The following is a 17,917-nucleotide window of genomic DNA, read 5'->3' on the forward strand; positions in this document are numbered from 1 at the left end:
TACATAAAAATAAACTCAAAATGAATTGAAGACTTAAATGTAAAACCTGAAACCATAATACTCTTAGAAAAAAAACATAGGAGAAATGTTTCTAGATATTGGATGGGGCAATGATTTCCTGGATATGGCATCAAAAAAGCACAGGCAACAAAAGCAAAACTAGACAAATTAGATTAGATCAAACTAAAAAGCTTCTGCACAGCAAAAAAAAACAAAAAACAAAAAAAAAAACAATTAACAAAATGAAAAGCCAACCTACAATGGGAAAAATATTTTCAGACCATATATCATATAAGAGGTTAATATCCAAAATATATTTGGCAATGTTATAACTCAACAGAAACAAACCACAAATAACTCAATTTAAAAATGGGTGAAGGACCTGAATACACATTTCTCCAAAGAAGACATACAAATGGCCAACAGGGATATGAAAATGTGTACAACATCACTAGTCATCAGGGAAATGCAAATCAAAACGACAATAAGCTGTCATCTCACACCTGTTAGGATACCATTGTCAAAAAAACAAAGGAGAAGAAGTGTTGGTGAGGACGTGGAGAAAAGGGAATGCTTGTACACTTTTGGTGGGAATGTAAATTAGTGCAGTCACTATGGAAAACAATATGGAGGTCCCTTAAAAATTAAAAATAGAATTACCAGGGCACCTGGGTGGCTCAGTTGGTTAAACATCCAAGTCTTGATTTCAGCTCAGGTCACAAACTCACAGTTCATGGGTTCAAGCCCTGCATCAGGCTCCACACTAACAGTGCAGAGCCTGCTTGGGATTCTCTCTCTCTGTCTCTCCCCCACTTGTGGGCACATGTGTGTTCATGCTCTCTCTCACTCAAAAATAAACAAGTAAACTTTAAAAAAAACTTTAAAAAATAGAATTACCATTTGATCTAGAAATTTCACTTTTGGATACATATCCAAAGGAATTGAAATCTGGGTCTCAAAGAGACATCTGCACTTTCACCTTCATTACAGCATTATGCACAATAGCCAAGATATGGAAACAAACCTAAATATCCATCAATAGTTAAATGGATAAAGTAAAGGTGGCATATAGATACAATGGAATATTACTCAGCCTTTAAAAAGAAGGAAATTCTGCCATTGTAAGGCTGAAAAATACTCCATTGTATGCTTGCACCACATTTTCTTTTTGCTGTCGTTCAGGAAGCATTTTATTGTTGCTCCAAGGATAGGAATTTTCACTGACAGAGAATCAACACTTTCAGAAAATTTCCCACAAAGCCCTGCTTAGCTTCTGAATCTTGGTTTTCACAGATGTATCAGCATATTTCTCTCCAGTACAGACAATCAGTGCACCCATGATTGACAGTTCAGTCTTAACTTCCAATTTCGGCCTTTACTTAGGAAGGTCTTCAGTACTGTTTTTAATTCATAGAGTGGATTCATCTAAAGGAGGTGCAGTGGTAACTGTGCAAGGGACTTCTCCAGGGTGGATGCTCATCACGGTTGACAAGGCAGAAATGACTCCAGGGATAGTGTTCAAGTGACCATTTTCAACAAGCAAATTGACCAGGTTAGATGTGAGGAGATAGAACCTCTCTTTTGCTTTCATGTCATTTAGGCTTTTCACTTTCACTGAACACTTTATGCAGGGATTCATAACAGAAGCAGTCATTTGGGTTCTTTCAAGATTGTGCTCTCAACAATTCCTTATCTACTTTATTCTGTTTAGATGCTGAATAAATAGCGGTGGCATACAGACCTTCGATACCATATATCTGAAACGGTTGCCTCACAAGTTTGGCAAACAGCCTGACCACAGATGTACTATAGTAGTACTATAGTACTATATACTAACTATAGTACTATAGTATAGTACTATAGCATATACTAACTATATACTATATTACTATATAGTTACTATATTACTATATACTAACTATAGTACTATAGTATAGTACTATAGTATAGTACTATACTAACTATAGTAGTACTAAAGTATGGCACCTGCAGGGAGAGCCCAGAAAGTGCTGGGGTGGCCATTTTCTCTGGGCAGCTGTAGATCCATGTACCACCTTTTCTTTACCCATTTAACTGTTAATGGATATTTAGGTTGCTAGAATAGATTAATCTGGTGGATATTATGCTAAATGAAATAGTCCAGACATAGAAAGAAAAAGCCTATATGATCTCACTTATATGTGCCATCTAAAACAGTCAAACAAGGGCACCTGGGTGACTCAGTCAGTTAAGCGTTGGACCTCGGCTCGAGTCGTGATCTCATGGTTCGTGTTGGGCTCTGTGCTAACAGCTCAGAGCCTGGAGCCTGCTTCAGATTTTGTGTCTTCCTCTTTCTGTCCCTCCCCTGCTCACACTCTGTCTCTCTCTCTCTCTCTCTCTCTCTCAAAAATAGATAAACATTAAAAACATTTTTTAAATAAAAAATAAAATAGTCAAACAGAAACAGAGAGTATAATGGTGGTTGTGAGGGGTTGGGGGAGATAAATGGGGAAGTGTTCATCAAAGAGTACAAAGTTTCAGTTATGCAAAATAAATAAGTTCTGGAGATCCACTGTATGATACAGGGCCACTGATTAACAATACTGTATACTTAAAATTTTGCTAAGAGGGGATATATTATTTTAAGTGCTCTTACCACTAAAAGACAAACAAACAACACCTCTTTCCAAAGTCAAGGGGGTGAGAAAACTTTTTGAGATAATAAATAAGATTATGGCACTAATAGTGATGATAGTTTCATGGGTATATACTTATCTCTAAACACATAAAGTTGTATATATCAAATATCTACAGCTTTTTATATGTCATTAAAACCTCAGTAGAGTGGCTTAATAAAATTCACCTACTAATTTCATATTTAATGGGGAAAGACCGAATGCTATGTTGTTCGCAGTAACAATAAATAAGAAACAACTTAAATGTCCATCAGTAAGAACTGATAAGTAATTTAAAGAAAACAAACTAGAGATACATGCATTAGGAGAGAGAAATCTCAAAAACATAAACAGAGTAAAAAAAGGCAAGTTGCAGAATGATATAGATTGTCAAAATATAAAAATAACATCATACATTCACTGGAAATACATTGCAGCATTATATAACATACTATGTATATACGTGTGCATATGTCTCTCTACATGTATATAGCTAGATATATATATACATCTATGTGTATCATGTATGTAGTATAAGTAAAATAAAAATGTGGACAAATGTAAGTTAAAAATTCAGTGCTTAGTGGTTACCTATGTGTTGAGATGTAGGACAGTGGGATTGGAAAGGAACACTCAGGTGGCTTTAACTATATGAGATGTTTTCTCTCAGAAAAAATAAAGATCTGAAGCAAATATGTCCATATGTAAAGACTTCTCAATCTTAACAAAGATAGTTATTGGTGAGTAGGTGGTATTTATTTTATTATTCTCTATACACTTTTTGTGTAGTTTGTTTTTTTCCTAATAAAATTACTAAAAAAAGGTTTAACATACTTATTTTAATGAAAAAGGTTGCCTCTGGAGAGGGGCTAAGATAAGTGGCAGCAGAAAGGTAAGGAGAAGGAGACTATTGCTTTTCATCATAAGCAACTCTGCACTATTTGATTTGTAACCTTGTTGATTTACAACTACAATAAAAAGTTTTTTTTTTTTAATTTTAGACAGAGGGAGAGAGAGAATACATGCTAGCCAGAAAGGGGCAGAGAGACAGGGGAAGAGAGAATTCCAAGCAGGCTCCATTTTCATTGCAGAACCCAAAGTGAAGCTTGATCCCATGGCCGTGAGATCATGACCTGAGCTAAAATCAAGAGTCAGATGCTTAACTGGCTGAGCCACCCAGGTGCCTCTAATAAAAAGATTTTTATTTGTTTTAATGAAAAATGGTCTTTTACTGGAAGAGTTTAAGACCACTTTATAGATTCTAAACTCTTGGAGGCCTTGATCTTACTTGTCCTTGTGTTCTTGAGTCTAGCTGCAGTGCCCAGCACCTAGAGTGTAGTCAGTACATATTTATTGTTTGCTGTATTTTATTTCCTAAAGATTATAGTCCATTTTTATCTCTCTGTTTTCTAATCACTGGTAACAAATTTACTCCTTAGTTACACCATTTAACTCTGTGGTACTTCAGATTCCTTATTTTTCAAGTGTAAATACTAATATCTGTCTTGCCTACTTCCCAAGCCTATTTTAAATTTCAAACAAGAAAACAGATATCAATTTTCTTGAAAATTATAAAGCATATTTGAATTGAAAAAAATGTATATCACTGAAAGACTGGGAAGAATTCCCAAGAAATCATACCATCGCATTAATATCCACAGTCCAACCTCTTCCATAACATGTCAGTAACCATAAAAAAAAAATCTTACTTCCATATATGTGTCTTGAAACCTCTAAATATGGCGTGCTCTGGTGGGGTGGAGGTGGAGGTGGCAGTTATGATTCTGGTTAGGGACATTATGAAAATTGGCTTCTTTAGTCATGAAAAAATATTTTCTTAGGAAGATATTTCTTAAGATGCCATGATGACACACTAACCAGTTTTTTGGCAAAGGTCCCATTGAGCCAGTGGTAAATCTTACTATATGGCAGTAAGAAGTACAACACTTCTTACTTGACTTAAAACCATTTTGGCTCTAGGGCAGACTCAGCACTCCCATGAGGGAGGGGTGGGGATGCTAAATAATTCAGGGAAAAGAAATGATTATACAGAGATATGGGGCATCTCTCCAAATATTGTGATTCTAATGGGGAACAATAAAGAACTGATCCAGAGAAGGAGGGAGAGGGTTAATGGAAAAGGTCACTAAATACTTGTTGGCACTGATTTAGTCACTTGGGTATTGAGTGTAATCAATGATGAGACATGGTCCTTGCTTTCAAGGAATTTATAGGCTGTGGATAGACTTGGATACAACCAGCAGATTATCAACATGGAATAGAATAATGAGACAGAAACATATGCACTAGTCATGTTGGTCACATACAAAAGCCACACTTTTATATTGCATTAGTTTTCTTTTGGATGTAAAAGTGGAACGTTGTTGCTAAGAATCTTTGTCCAGAAATGGCATGGATAGACAAATTGCTTTGCCAAGGCCACTGAAAGAGTGATAGTGCACACACTCGGTGATCTATATCTCATGTGCCTAGGGGAAGCCCAAATGCGCCTCTCATGGCTACAGGAGTTGTCAGTTTATAATTTTATTGTGTTCCAAAGACTCATTTATCAGTCAGCTGTGGGAAATCTGGCATATATATTCACACAGAAACAAAACCACAAATGGGGGTCATTTTTTAGACAGGCCAGGAAAGGTTGTACAAACCCATTTTAATTAAAAAAATTGTAATAATAATGGTATGGTAGAGTCTGATTCCTATGTGTACAATATATGTGTGTGTTTGTATATTTTGAATTTGAATTGGAGATGCCCGGATCCTCTTTCTCTGGATACAGCTCCTCAGACAATTTCATCTGCTAGTATTGAACATGAAGATTCACTGATCTTAAGCAATGACTCTGTGTGAGTGTGTATGTGTGTGCCATGAAATATGCCACTCAGAAATCCTTCTACATGGAGTATAACCAATTATCTGCTCCAGCTGCTGCCCTTCTGCATTGACAACTGTGTTCATGCTGAGCCTCTATTTCCCATGAGCTGTTTTTCCCAGACAGTGACTAAACATGGTGATCAAAGGTACTAAAGTGTGCCCATTCCAGCAAGTTGCAGGACTCCTACAAACAAATTTGGCTTGAGGATTTCCCATCAGCATGACAGAATCATTTTTTTTGGAACTGTGCTATAGTCTAAGACTCTGTATGCCCTATTCTTTCTTTCCTCTCTCCACAGACATCAAGGCTCTCTTCCCCTTTTAAAACTACCCATGCTTCCAATCCCTGGCATATATAATCCTGTCTTTGTGTCTGCTTCTTGACATACTCAAACTACTGCAAATGAGAATGAGAAAGGTCCAAGTAAGATGGGGAATTGGGACTGGCTCACTCACCACCTTGTAGGAAAGAAGAATACCATCCTGAATGTGGTATGTGGGTGTTAAAGATTTCACTGGTGATGACATGAGACAAGAGGCACCTTTGTTTATAAAGGCATGCTTATATCCTGTGGTAGAAGAGCAGACAAAGCTAAATAGAAAACTGAAGGTCAGATCCTCACAGGGCTTCACAGAGACATTTGAATGCTTAATCGAGATAGGTCTGTTATCACATCAGGACTCAGAATGGAAAAATGCAGTACCCTGAAATATGGGTTAGGGATATATGGATTGATGCCCAGATGTTGGAGCTGAATATGCCCCTGAGGCCCCAGAGCTTACAAGGTGGTCCCCTCTTCGCCAGTAAGAGGTTGCACTTGCTCTGTGTTGCAGAACAGTGCAGAAGACTTTCCCTTTAAGACAGCAGTTTTCCTCCTCAGAAATACCCCATCTTCTCTCCTGGCTGAAAGGCTGATGCCTGGACTGAAGCCCAGCACTACCCAGTTAAGGAAATTAAGATACTCCACAGTCCAGGAGTTGAGAGAATTAGCTAGCATGTATCAACGGGAACCAGGGCTATATTCCTGGGATTAAATTTTGAGGATGCCTGATCAAGAGGGCCAAAATTTAAGACTGGATCATCAAGAATTCATTGACTCGGGGATGTTTGCTTGGAACATGGAATTTAACACCCCAGCAAGGATTCGAGAATGGTGCAAATTCACTGCTGAGATAACATTTAGAAGCCTAGAAAGAGTAATGGCTATGTTGAGCAGAGTAGAAGTGCCTGAGTTGCCCTGGCAGATAGTAGAAGGAAGAATAAAAGAGACTGAGGGAAGAGGTCATGCTAGAATGGATATATTAATAAGACTGGAACACCCACCAGAGGAGTAGGGTGCATAGAAGAAGCCAAACGACACCATTCCACCAAGGCCATTTGAAACGTGTGGTGGAAAAAAAGAAAGAAAAAAATGTGCTGGTGAGAGGGGTACAGCATCACTAATAAGTTCAGTGGTGACTATTAGCCACAGGTCAGGTTTAGGTTTGTCAATAGGCATGAAGTTGGGATGATGGGGGCCAAAGGATTAGAGCTCAAGTGGTGGTACTTCAACTGTAAAAACCCAAAAAGTTACAATTATTATTATGGCCAGCAAGGTTAGAGGGGCAGCCAAGAGGATCTAACCAGCAGGGAATTGTGAAGATGGTTAATAAAGCATGACATGCTCATCCCTAATATGGGCAGCCAACAAGAATATTATTTAAATATCTACAACTACAGAAAGACAAAAATGGATGATCAGGAAGTTGAGGATGATTTCCCCAATGAAAAGTTCCTAACCCCTTGCTAGTTGTTGGTTCTGAGCCAATTTTTAGATCCAGAATCTGCTGACTGAAGACATGGCCAGATCTTTAGGAGTAACACTGTAGCATCAGGTAATGATTCTCCTTCCCGCCCCCCCACAAAAAAGTACCTATAGTCATTTACTCAGATAACTGTACACTGAAGAAAAGAAAGCATCCACACATTCTGAGGAATATTTAGTACAGGGCTGAGTGGACAGTGATACCTGGAGACTCAAGGTGTCAACATGGCCCTCATATTAGAATGGAGATTATTAAGGTCAGGTAATAAATGGAGTCCTAGAATTGTGCCTAATGAAAATTAGATGTCTATTATTGATTGATTGATTTGATTTACTATAGGAAGGAGTATGGAAAATAAAGAGAAAGGTTCTAGCCCTTGGACATGGCTACAGAAAGTGATCTTCCATGTGTAAATTTTAGAAGCAAAAATATCATTAGCAAAAAGTGCTGAGTATGAGGCTGGAACTCTGAATAGAAATTTATTAGACACTAGAGGCTTCTAGGAAAAATGAAAATTGCAAGGACAGCCCTTCCATTAGGCTGCAGTAAGCTAATGAGAACAGCAAAGAATTATGACTGATTAAGGAAGATCTATTTCTGCTTCTTGTTGAGACCCTTAACTTCCATTTTGCTGCTTTCTATTTAAAAGCTTACTTTTGGTGGCCTGTTCTTGAGATCCTAGCCAGAAGTATAAGAACCTTCACCCAGAGTCAAGGCTATTCTTTATGTAAGAAGTATTAAATTCAGTAGACACGGCAAGAATCTGTTCCTTTACAGTTTAATTATTTTTCTACTATAATATTATTTCCATATATTTTCTCTGGGTTTTTAAAAAATGAGGCTCGGGGCGCCTGGGTGGCTCAGTCGGTTAAGCGTCCGACTTCAGCTCAGGTCACGATCTCGCGGTCCGTGGGTTCGAGCCCCGCGTCAGGCTCTGGGCTGATGGCTCGGAGCCTGGAGCCTGCTTCCGATTCTGTGTCTCCCTCTCTCTCTGCCCCTCCCCCATTCATGCTCTGTCTCTCTCTGTCTCAAAAATAAACAAAGGTTAAAAAAAAATTAAAAATAAAAAAAATAAAAAAAAATAAAAAATGAGGCTCTAGGATTTTAATACTTTGCAACTCAGAACCTGTAGGTTCATTGAGATACCAAAACTACCAATGCATCAATGAGTACACCATTAATAGACAATAAGAGGCCCAATTTTTAGATTAGCTCTCTTTTTCTAAACCAGTCCACAGGGGTAGAGAGAACTTACTTTTGCACAGTGTTTAAGAACAACTATCCCAATTATTATGGTCCTGACACTTTTAGGATACACAGTAATGACCTCCCTTTGTAATTTCTAATTCCCTGCTCTAAACTCTACTCTGTTTATGAAAATTTTAGATCAGATAATCCTCATAAGACTTTAAACACCTCCTTTGGAAAAAGCTATTTTGTCAACATGCATCAAAAGCTTTAAAAATGCATATACCCTTTGACTCAAAAACTCTATTTCTAAATATTTTCTCTGAGGAATTTACAGAACTGAATTCCAAGTGCATAAGAATGTTCATCACAGCTTTGTTTAATGGCTGAGGGAAAGAGAGAGTGAGATTGGCTAAATTTCCATAATAGGGGAAATGAGTAAATAAATCTTTATTGCACCTTATAGTGCAATAAATGCACTATAGAAAAATGTGTTTTGACATAGCAAAATATTCATATTTTTAAGTGAAAAATAAGTTGCAAAAGAATAAATACAATACTTTTGTTTAAAAAAATCACTAAATAAATATTTATGTGCTTTTAAAGATTTCTGCCTTTGGGTGGGAGGGGCCAAGATGGTGGAACAGCATGGAAGTTTTCTGTTTCTCTCATCCCTGAAATCCAGCTAGATCAACATTAAACCATCTCGCACACCTAGAAAACTGATCTGAGGACTAACACAACAATCTACATAACTTGACCCACAGAACTTAGCAGGTACACAGCATGGAGAGGTGATCGGGGTGGGGGAGAGAAGCCACAGAGGGTAGACAGCTGTGTTTGCTTGTGGAGAGAGAACAGAGATGGGGGAGAATACAGGAAAAGCACTCGCTCCAAAAGCAGCTGGAGAGAAAGAGAAAGAGTGGAAACACCCATAAGAGACTAAATGAGAAAGGGAGAAAGGAGAAAGGAGAGAGTTTCAATGCCATTAGGACTCTATAAACAGGAGAGTGCAGAGTCAGAAACTCTGCAGCTCGACACCTGATGGAGCTCTGGTGGGAAGCGCAGATCCCCAGGAGCAGACAGTGATGTCTGAGGGGTCCTCAGATCACACGGGAAGAGGCATTCCACTGCTAAGAGGACATTTGGTAGATTTTGTGCAGCCTCCCCACAGGTAAAGGTCCCAGCAGACCCTGGAGAACAGCCATATTTGCTGGTGTTGGAACAAGGACATTAGGGGGCAGTGAAGTCTGGTGCCAGATGTGTGCTGTGATTTACCATAATCCCTGAAACGCTGCTGCTACAGGATCATAGGAACCTTTTTTGGGGTGGCTGGCACCTGGCTGCAGTCTTTAGGCATCTGCAGCAGCATGGTCCCTCGAATATTCCTGTGGGCAGGCAGGCACTGGCCACTGCTCCACGAGACCCTCCCTGAGGGGGTTGAAGTGGGTCAAAGCCACAGGGCTCCCAGAAGTAAGGGGTTTGGAAACACAGCCCCATCTGAGATAAAATTCAAGAGTGAGGTGCCACCTGGCAGGCTGATGGCTTGGTTGTGGACAGCATAGAAACAGGGAGTGGATGGAAGCCAAGACAAAGGAGGGGTGCTTGACTGCTGGTGGGGAGAACACAGAGCTCTGACACTAGAGACTGGGTAGCTGAGTGACGCCGTTTTCACCTCTCCCGCACATGCACATATACATGTATATATGCCACAATGATCCACCCCAGTAAACTAAGCAGCACCATCTAGTGGAGAATGGAGCTGTTACACCAAGCCCCGTACAACTACACCCACCATGCTCTAGAGGAACACAAGTCTCTCCACCTACTTGGTTTATAGACTATAAAGTGCTTCAAAGTTTGACTTCTAGGGGAAACTGGATGTAATTCCAACTGTATTTCATTGTGCTAACTGGTCCATTTATTCAATTTTTTTCTTTTTCTTTTCTTTTCTTATTCTTGAATACAGAAAGAAAAAATTTATTTTTTATTTTCCATTTTTATAAAAAGATTTTTAATTTTTTTCTACTATATTTTTATTTTTGTAATTTTTAAATTCTATTTTATTTTCATCATTTCATTTTATTCTATTTTACTGTATTCATTTTTTAAATTTTCAAGTGTTTTTCCTACTTTTTTCCTTTTTTTTCTTTCCCTTTTTTCTCTATTCTACCAAGCTTCTTTCAACAACCAAACCAAAACACACCTAGGATCTATTTTCCTTTATTTGATTTCTATGTGTTGTTTTTAATTTTTTAAATTTAATTTTTTATTTTATTAATTCTTTTTCTTCCTTCAAAGTGATGAAATGAAGGAATTCACCCCAAAGGAATGAACAGGAAGAAATGACAGTCAGGGATGTAATCAACACAGACACAAGCAAGATGTCTGAAACAAAATTTAGAACCACAATAATAAGAATACTAGCTGGGGTTGAAAAAAGCATAGAATCCCTTTCTGTGGAGATAAAAGAAGTAAAATCTAGTCAGGACAAAATTAAAAAATGCTATAATTGAGATGCAATCTCAAATGGATGCCACAACGGCAAAGATGGATGAAGCAGAGCAGTGAATCAGCAATATAGAGGACAACTTTATGGAGAAAATGAAACAGAAAGAAAGAGGGAAACTAAGGCAAAAAAGCATGACATAAGATTAGAGAACCTAGTGACTCATTAAAAAGGAACAACATCTGAATCATAGGGCTCCCAGAAGATGAAGAAAGAGAAAAAGAGGTAGAAGGTTTATGGGAGCAAATCATAGCAGAAAACTTTCATAAACTGGGGAAAGACACAAACATCAAAATCCAGGAAGCATATAGAACCCATTAGATTCAACAAAAACTGATTATCAACAAGGCATATCATAGTTAAATTCACAAAATACACAGATAAGGAAAGAGTCATGAAAGCAGCAAGGGAAAAAAAGTCCTTAACCTACAAGTGAAGAAAGATCAGGTTTGCAGCAGACCTATTCTCAGAAACTTGGCAGCACAGAAAGGAGTGGCAGGATATATTCAATGTGCTGAGTCAGAAAAATACTCAGCCAAGAATTCTTTATCCAGCAAGACTGACATTCAAAATAGAAGGAAAGACAAAGAGTTTCCTAGACAAACAAAAACTAAAGGAGTTTGTGACCATTAAACAAGCCCTGCAAGAAATTTTAAGAGGGACTCTCTGAGGGGAGAAAAGATGAAATGAAACAAAAAACACCAAAGCAACAAAGACTAGTAAGGACAAGAGAACACTACCAGAAATTCCAACTCTACAGGCAACACAATGGCAGTAAGTTCATATCTTTCAGTATTCACTCTAAATGTCAGTGGACTAAATGCTCCAATCAAAAGACACAGGGAAACAGAATGGATATGGATCCATCTATATGCTGTTTACAAGAGACCCATTTTAGACCTAAAGAAACCTTCAGATTGAAAGTAAGGGGATGGAGAAAAATCTATCATACTAATAGTTGCCACAGGAAAGCTGGACTAGCCATACTTATGAGACACTCTAGATTTGAAAAAAAAAGAAAAGACTATAACAAGAGATGAAGTAGGGCATTATATCATAATTAAGGGGTCTATCCACTAAGAAGACCTAACAATTGTCAACATTTATGCCCCCTACATGAGAGCCCCAGATATATAAATTGATTAATCACAAACATAAAGAAACTGATTGACAATAATACCATAATAGTAGGGGACTTCAACACCCCACTTACAACAATGGACAGATCATCTAAGGCAGAAAATCAACAAGGAAACTGGCTTTGAATGGCACACTGGACAGGATGGACTTAGATATATTCAAAACATTGCATCCTGAAGCAGCAGAATACACATTCTTCTCCAGTACATATGGAATGTTCTCCAGAATAGATCACATAATGGGACACAAGTAAGCTCTCAACAAGTACAAAAAGATTGAGATCATACCATGCATATTTTCAGACTACAATGCTATCTATAACTTGAAATCAACCACAAGAAAAAATTTGGAAGGACAATAAATACTTGGAGATTAAAGAACAGCCTACTAAAGAATGAATAAGTTAACCACAAAATTAAAGAGGAAATTAAAAACTACGTAGAAGACAATGAAAATGATAACACCACAGCCCAAAATCTCTGGGATACAGCAAGGCGGTCATAAGAGGAAAGTATATAACAATCCAGGCCTTCCTAAAGAAGGAAAAGAGGTCTCAAGTAACCTTACACCTTAAAGAGCTGGAAAAAGAACAGCAAATAAAACCCAAAGTCACTGGAAGATGGAAAATAATAAATATTAGAGCAGAAATCAATGCTACTGAAATAAACAAAACAGTAGAATAAATCAATGAAACCAGGAGTTGGTTCTTTGAAAGAATTAACAAAATCGATAAACCCTTAGCCAGTTTAATCAAAAAGAAAAGTGAAAGGGCCCAAATAAATAAAACCAAGAATGAAAGAGGAGAGATCACAACACTGCAGAAATACAAAAAATAGTAAGAGAATATTATGAGTAATTATATGCCAATAAATTGGGCAATCTGGAAGAAATGGACAAATTCCTAGAAACATATAAATTACCAAAATTGAAACAAGAAGAAATAGAAAATTTGAACAGATCCATAACCAGTAAAGAAATTGAATCAGTAATCAAAAATCTCCCAAAAAACAAGAGTCCAGGGCTGGATGGCTTTCCAGGGGAAGTCTACCAAACATTTAGAGAAGAGTTAACACCTTTTATTTTTAAGATGTTCCAAAAAATAGAAATGGAAGGAAAACTTCTGAACTCATTCTATGAGGCCAGCATTACCTTGATTCCAAAACCAAAGACCCCATTAAAAAGAAGAACTACAGACCAATTTCCCTGATGAACATGGATTCAAAAATTCTCAACAAGATATTAGCAAACCAAATCTGACAATACATTAAAAGAATTATTCACCACAATCAAATGGGATTTATATCTGGGATGCATGGCCAGTTAAGTATCTGCAAAACAATCAATGTGATACATCACATCAATAAAAGAAAAGACAAGAACCATATGACCCTCTCAATAGATGCAGAGAAAGCATTTGACAAAATACAGCATCCTTTCTTGATAAAAACCCTCAAGAAGGTAGGATAGAAGGATCATACCTCAAGATCATAAAAGCCATATATGAAGGACCCACTGCTAATATCATCCTCAATGGGGAAAAACTGAGAGCTTTTCCCCTAAGGTCAGGAACACGACAGGGTTGTCCACTCGTGTCACTGTTGTTCAACATAGTACTGGAAGTCCTAGCCTCGGCAATCAGAAAACACAAAGGAATAAAAGGCATCCAAATCAGCAAGGAGGAAGCCAAACTTTCACTCTTCACAGACAACATAATACTCTATGTGGAAAACCCAAAAGATTCTACCAAAAAACTGCTAGAACTGATACATGAATTCAGTAAAGTCACAGGATGTAAAAATCAATGCACAGAAATGGGTTGCATTTCCATACACCAATAATGAAGCAACACAAAGAGAAATCAAGTAATTGATTCCATTTACAATTGCACCCAAAACCATAAAATCTTGAGAAATAAACCTAGCCAAAGAAGTGAAAAATCTATACACTGGACACTACAGAAAGCTTATGAAAGAAATTGAAGAAGACACAAAAAAATTGGAAAAATATTCCATGCTCCTGATTGGAAGAACAAATATTGTTAAAATGTCAATACTACCTAGAGCAATCTACATATTCAATGCAATCCCTATCAAAATAACACCAGCATTCTTCACACAGATAGAACACACAATCCTAAAATTTGTATGGAACCACAAAAACCCTGAATAGCCAAAGCAATCCTGAAAAAGAAAACCAAAGCTGCAGGCATCACACTCCCAGACTTCAAGATGTATTACAAAGCTGTAATCATCAAGACAGTATGGGACTGGAACAAAAACAGACACATAGATCAATGGAACAGAATAGAGAACCCAGAAATGGACCCACAAACGTATGGCCAACTAATCTTTGACAAAGCAGGAAAGAATATCCAATGGAATGGAATAAAGACAGTCTCTTCAGCAAATGGTGTTGGGAAACCTGGACAGCAACATGCAGAAAAATGAACCTGGACCACGTTCTTACACCATACACAAAAAGAAACTCAAAATGGATGAAAGACCTAAATTTAAGACAAGAAGTCATCAAAATCCTAGAGGAGTAAGCAGGCAAAAACTGCTTTGACCTCAGCCACAGCAACTTCTTACTCAACATGTCTCCAGGGGCAAGGGAAACAAAAGCAAAATTGAATATTTGGGACTTCATCAAGATAAAAAAGCTTCTGCACAGCAAACGAGACAAGCAGCAAAACTAAAAGGCAACCGACAGAATGGGAGAAAATATTTGCAAATGACATATCAGATAAAGGGTTAGTATCCAAAATCTAAAGAACTTATCAAACTCAACACCCATAAAACAAATAATCCAGTGAAGAAATGGACAAAAGACATGAACAGACACTTTTCCAAAGAAGACGTCCAGATGGCTAACAGACACATGAAAAAAATGCTTAACATCACTCATCATTAGGGAAATACAAATCAAACCACAATGATATGCCACTTCACACCTGTCAGAATGGCTAAAATTAACAACTCAGGCAACAACAGATGTTGGTGAGGATGCGGAGAAAGAGGATCTCTTCTGCACTGCTGGTAGGAATGCAAACTGTTGCAGCCACTCCAGAAAACAGTATGGGTGTTCCTCAAAAAATTAAAAATAGAACTACTTACAACTCAGCAATTGCACTAGTAGGCATTTATCCAAGGGATACAGGTGTGCTGTTTCAAAGGGGCACATGCATCCCCATATTTATAGCAGCGCTATCAACAATAGCCACAGTATGGAAAGAGCCCAAATGTCCATCAATAGATGAATGGATAAATAAGATATATATGTATACAATGGAGTATTACTCAGCAATCAAAATTAATGAAATCTTGCCATTTGCAACAAGGTGGATGGACCTAGAGGGTATTATGCTAAGTGAAATTAAAGACAGTCAGAGAAAAGGCAAATATCATATGATTTCACTTTTATGTGGAGTTTAAGATACAAAACAGATGACATAAGGGAAGGGAAGCAAAAATAATGTAAAAACAGGGAGGAGGACAAACATAAGAGACTCTTAAATATAGAGAACAAACAGAGGGTTGCTGGAGGCATTGTGGGTGGGGGATGGGCTTAATGGGCAGGGGCAGTAAGGAAAATAGTTGTTGGGATGAGCATCGGGTGTTATACATAGGGGATGAATCACTGGAATCTACTCCTGAAATCATTATTGTACTATATGCTAACTAACTTAGATGTAAATTAAAAAAAAAATAAGTAAAAAGTCAATATTAGTAATTTACCCCAATACCCTAATAAACAAACATACTGAATTTAAAAGATGTTTGAATAAATATTTTCTCTTTTTTAAAAAATTAATGTGTTTGAACAGAAAAAAATGAAGTTTTCTGCTTTTACTGTAATTCTGAACTTTCTGTCTTATTCTAGCTTTAATGGAGATCTTTTAGATTAAAATTAGTATCAAGAAATTTTAATTATCTTTTGGGTAAACATATATATATATATATATATATATACACACACACACACACATATTTTAATATTTTTTACATCTGTGTGTGTGTACACACTATATGTATTTGTGCACATATAAAACTATAGTGTATTTTAATAAAGACATTAAAAACCAGAATAGAAAATAATATGATTGAACATTAATGTCCTGATCAACTTGTACAGTTCTCCTTGGCAAGGCTAATGTAATATTTAAGAGAGGAATTACTATCTGCTCTATATTTTCCTATCTGCCCTGCAATGTTAGTGATTCAAGAAAGCGGAAGCTAGAGAGTCACAACTATTAAGCCGACAACACCAACAACCACCAAAACAAAATGCTACATGTTCTAAATGATTGTGTGGGGTGTTTGGGTGGCTCAGTCTGTTAAGCGTTGAACTTTGGCTCAGGTCATGATCTCGTGTTCATGGGTTCGAGACCCGCGTCAAAGCTCTGTGCTAACAGCTCAGAGCCTGGAGCCTGCTTCAGATTCTGTGTCTCCCTCTCTCTCTGCCCCTCCTCCGCTCTGTTTCAGTCTCTCAAAAATAAATAAACATTTTAAAAAATTGTAAATGATTGCGTCAGCTCTCTCTCTTGCTTTCTTGGCACTTGACTTTACTATTGATGCATGTTAGTGTGTGGGAGAAACCTCAGTCAGCCGTACCATCAGATCAGAACTCTCAAGAGGTTCCCATTCATCAGAACCTCCACTCACCCATTAACTGCATCTTCCTTTCTTTAGTTATCATGGCTCTGGTTGGTGAGGTGTGGGTCTGGTCAGGGGAAAACAGCAGGGCAGATGCTACAGTTTTAAGTGAAATCAGGTGTTGCCTTCCCTGAAGTGAGATCTGGAAAGTGTCAGTCCTTAAGTAACAGGTATTGGCAGCTGAATAGTCTGCCTTCCCCACCAGGCTCAGCATTCCCTTTCCTTGCAAAAAGTATTTAGGCTTTCCCTTTTCCTCTTACATTGCCTTGATCTCCTTGGTCTCCTCTGTAGAGATAATCAAATAAAAATTTCCACTTTGTAGATCTTCATCAGATATGATTTGAGGTGTGTTGGGATTGAGAAGATTTTGAAGATAGAATACCACAAGTGTCAATAAAACACTCCCTAATGTTGCTGGTGACCTGGAGTCTTACTTGTGGAGGAAGTATAAAAGATTTCCTGGCAGAGTGGGAAAGAATGATTGGGTCCTGGGTCTTTTCTCCATGTGCTGAGAACTACAGGCAAAAACTCAGCACACAAGTCTGATAAAGTCAAAGCATTAAATGGAGCTAAGAGAATATTCTTTGGGTTTCATTTCTTTTTAATTCTGCTAGGTTAGCCTGGAACCATTTCATCACAGAATTACAATCCAGATTGCATAAACACACATGTGCACATGCACAGCTGATATATGATCATCTTTACTGTGTTTGGTTGATTTGCATAATGTACCTCAGCACATTCTAGGATTGAACCAAGTAACAGTGGGGAAGGTCTGGTAGTGCCATCTTAAATAGGATGTGGCTCCTCTAGGGGATATAGCCCCACACTTACTCAAGGGTACCTTGATGAAATATGGATTGCTAGGAGTATGGGGTCAGTGCCAGTGATTCTCTACTCCAGTTAGGGCAAATGAAATCTGTGATAAGGACCAACAATTCTAAATTTACTTGATGACTAAAGAGCAAATCAATGAAACAACCTCAGAACTTAAAATACTGGGGCGCCTGGGTGGCTCAGTTGGTTGGGCGTCCAACTTTGGCTCAGGTCATGATCTTGCTGTTCAGAATTCGAGA

At 37.8% G+C, this 17,917-nt stretch overlaps 1 protein-coding gene and 1 pseudogene across 3 annotated transcripts in view; both read right to left on the reverse strand.

Moving 5' to 3' along the window:
- HPSE2 (heparanase 2 (inactive)) overlaps positions 1 to 17,917 on the reverse strand; it is a 670,247-nt gene that overhangs the window by 268,928 nt on the left and 383,402 nt on the right. The window lies entirely within an intron of this gene.
- Positions 1,241 to 6,544, reverse strand: LOC124507276 (ATP synthase subunit O, mitochondrial-like; annotated as a pseudogene).

Source organism: Lynx rufus, unplaced genomic scaffold (assembly GCF_022079265.1).
Source record: "Lynx rufus isolate CCGP_SWC_20201006 ecotype Redwood Valley unplaced genomic scaffold, mLynRuf1.p SCAF_11, whole genome shotgun sequence".
NCBI classification, from domain to species: domain Eukaryota; kingdom Metazoa; phylum Chordata; class Mammalia; order Carnivora; family Felidae; genus Lynx; species Lynx rufus.